Raw genomic sequence first — 3,431 nt, 5'->3', positions numbered from 1 at the left:
ATTTCTATTTGCGTAGAGCATGGGTGTCTTTTGCAGAGAATCACATCTTTCGGTAAATTTTCTATTTTTTGGTATACCTTTTTTATATGTGAGCTACCCATTATCAATAAAATTATATTTACTCGATTAAGAATATCAATATATATTTGTTATTTTATTCGCTTCAATGTCTCTTCCCTATTTGAAAGGAAAACTTAGAATGCTACTGTGCTAATGAATCGGTCAATTGAGACTTACTTCAATTTAATCATTAAACATCGAAGTGGTAGTAGTAGGTCTTGTGAGTGTGGGGCACATATTTTTATATTGCTCATGTTTTTCTTCTTTATGCTCTGTTGAAACCATTTGAATTACATTTTCTTGAAAAAAAGCTGAACGACAAACAAGGACAAGATCCTAATGGTTAACTTACATGGTATCATGTAGGTTGTCGACGAAACGGATAGGTTATTAAGGGAAGCTTATCAGTCTTGGCTTCCTACTGTCATTCAGTTGACTAGCTCTTCTGTTGACGGGAACTTCCCTTCTGCTGATGATCTTCTTCCTTTCACTTATGGTTCATTGAAGACAATCAGAAGAGTGTATGTTATGCCTAACCTCCCCCTTATGAATTTCTTATATGTGGAATCCTCTTTAGATGCACATCTTAATGTTACCAGCTTCAAAAAACAAATCCTCTTTAGATGCACATCTTTCTCTCAGTTGGGATATGACATTTTTCCAATCAAGAAGTAATTGTCTGATTATTCAATTCTTGTTTGATCCTTTACGACAAGGACACCATATCTTTGACTGTCAAATGGTTTTCACTGTTGAGTGGGTTGCTCTTTTGATCATGCAAATGTATCTACCCTTGCACCTAACTATGTGACCTAGTAGTTAATGAAGTGGGTGGAGAACCATGAGGTCTCGAGTTCAAATTCCAGCAGAGCTATAGAAAAAACTAGGTGATTTTTCTCGCTTACTGGCGGGCAGAATTACCCGGTAGCAAGCTGGAATGGACACCACCATCACCCAAAAAGAATTGCATAACTTAATATTTTTATAAGTGGATCCAACTTCTTCGCAAGGTTTAAGTGAACATAGGCATTTCGCTGTCTTGTTTTCCTTTTGTCGATTTCACATGTCAGATTTTCTTAAGCATTGCTTTAAAACTAATGCAGGGGCACAGAAAGAGGGTTCAAAGGAAAAGCCTATCCAAGGCTTGCAAAGATGGTTTTATCAGCCACACTAACACAAGACCCAAGTAAACTTGCTCAACTTGATTTGCATCATCCTCTTCTTCTAACGACTGGAGAAAGACGTTACAGGCTTCCTGAAGAACTCAAATCATTTAAAGTGGTGGGTCTATGCTACGTAAATAAAATACGTTCTATTATACATTATCTTCTCTTTCCTGATGTGCCTGCAAATGTATTTAGTGCATATCATTTATCTTGATGAGTAGTGTTCTTATTCCAACCTGTCAAAAGAAGGGAAAAAGAATCAGTTTGTTGTCTCCTAAGTCATTAGGAATTTACTAATTTATCTTAATGTTGTTTAGCAAGGAACTATGTTTTGTTTTCTGAAGATATGCTCACATAGCAGAAGTTACTACTTCAGCATGATCTAAATGCCTGTTTGAAACACCTTATTTCATCTAAAAGTATTGGCTTAAAACTGTCTAGTGTATTGACCTTGCGGATTGTCTTGAGACACTCATGTTTCTTTGAGCTGTTGAATAATAATGTCATTCTCAGATACTGGATGCTAAAGTTTGCAATTTCAATTGCAATTCAGTGTTAAGTACTAAATTCATGTATACTGGGTAGTCTTTGTGTTTTCAATAAATTTTTTGCTTCAATTTGAAAATTTTGCACCTTCTCACTTTTCCTTTGCTGCTATTTTGTGCCACTCTCTTCCCCGCAGCATGATGATTGATCTCAGTGATTTTCTTCCTAGGTGTAGCTATGTCAATTGAAGCTTAAGCCAATTTATCTTGTTTCCCTTCTTCAAAATCTGCAAGGGGAGAAATCATTTTTTTCACATCATCTGTAGAGTCCACCATAGACTATGCACCTTGCTAAAGTTTTTCGACAATTTGCAAATTGAGTTCAAGGAGTATTCTCGTCTTCAACGTCAATCTGTAAGAAGGTATTTCCATTCACTTAGCAACTTCAATTTAGCTCTGAGCTTTTACATTATGTAACTTGATAGAGAAGTTTGCAGTCAACTGTACCAAAGATGCTTTGCATGAGCACACACTTTACTGAAGCTAACTGAATGTAGTCACGCGTGTAGCAATTTATGTTTGCTGAAAAACTGTAATGTACTATTGTACTGTTATAAACTCTATTTTGTTTTGTTGATTTCCGAAGTACTATATTAGAAGTACACAAATATCTGGGGTTTCGACAAAAAGGATAGTTTCAGGGTTCTTTGTTGGTTTCCAAAGTACTATATTAGAAGTACACAAATATCTGGGGTTTCGACAAAAAGGATAGTTTTAGGGGTTCCAAAATTATGTATCAGAGGCAATTTTCGTGATTAAGAAATGCATCAGATACGCCATATGGACAGAAAAGATTCTCCGATGCATTTTTTTTGAGTTTAAAAAGATGCATCGGAGAATCTTTTCTGTCCATATGGAATATCTGCTTCTCACTGAAATCTATCTGCCCTAATTTAATGACCACTTAGGGCTATTAACGTTTACAGCTTTTTGGCTTTATCGGGAAAAACTTTATATTTTTCTGGAAAAGAAAGGACATGTTTGGTATTGTTCGGTCTTGATTGCCATCTTAGTTAATTTACTAGAGTTTTGAACTTGCAAATTGGATTAAGTGGAAAAGTTAAAAAAAGAAAACGAAGCACAGAATAATGAAAATAATTGGTCGTCATACTTATAATTGTTGTTGTTGAAAGGTGATGTTACGTTTATTTGGGAAACATTTGGTGGTGCGGAAACACCTGTGCGTGTGATTGCTTGCATAGTTAAGTCTGCTGTCTTGCAATTTAATAGCCCAAACGTTTGTCCTGCCGCAAGACGTTGAGGGCTTTCCGGTCAGGGCAAGTGCAAGTGCTTATTTCCTCTGATGCTATGACTCGTGGAATGGATGTTGAAGGAGTGAGAAATGTCATAAACTATGATATGCCTGCATATATAAAAACATATATTCATCGGGCAGGTCGAACTGCAAGAGCGGGACTAAGTGGATGTTGCTTTACCTTAATGCATAAAGATGAGGTATGTCTTTATAAATGATTAGGAGTAAAGGTTTTAATCACCTGATGTAAACCTAAGTCAAACTTTAAATTTCTATTTCATAATAATATTTAAGTTCTGGCCCCTAAGGAAGCTAAAATTTTGTAAATTACCTGATGTAGTAAATCTGACAGTAGCATACAACAACAACAAACCCAGTGTATTCCCACTTAGTGGGGTCTGGGGG

At 36.0% G+C, this 3,431-nt stretch overlaps 1 long non-coding RNA gene across 2 annotated transcripts; it reads left to right on the top strand.

Moving 5' to 3' along the window:
• Positions 1-61: 61 nt before the first annotated feature.
• Positions 62-3,410, top strand: LOC124894166. 2 transcript variants are annotated; one of them, XR_007051039.1, is made up of 4 exons: positions 62-581; positions 1,164-1,341; positions 1,948-2,133; positions 2,905-3,410. It is a non-coding gene; the product is annotated as an uncharacterized LOC124894166 (long non-coding RNA). The 2 variants fall into 2 exon arrangements; XR_007051038.1 differs by having other exon boundaries at positions 255-581; positions 1,942-2,133; positions 2,905-3,407.
• The last annotated feature ends 21 nt before the right edge of the window (positions 3,411-3,431 follow it).

The sequence above is a fragment of the Capsicum annuum genome, unplaced genomic scaffold (assembly GCF_002878395.1).
Source record: "Capsicum annuum cultivar UCD-10X-F1 unplaced genomic scaffold, UCD10Xv1.1 ctg70809, whole genome shotgun sequence".
NCBI classification, from domain to species: domain Eukaryota; kingdom Viridiplantae; phylum Streptophyta; class Magnoliopsida; order Solanales; family Solanaceae; genus Capsicum; species Capsicum annuum.
This window is presented reverse-complemented; position numbering and strand designations above follow the sequence as displayed.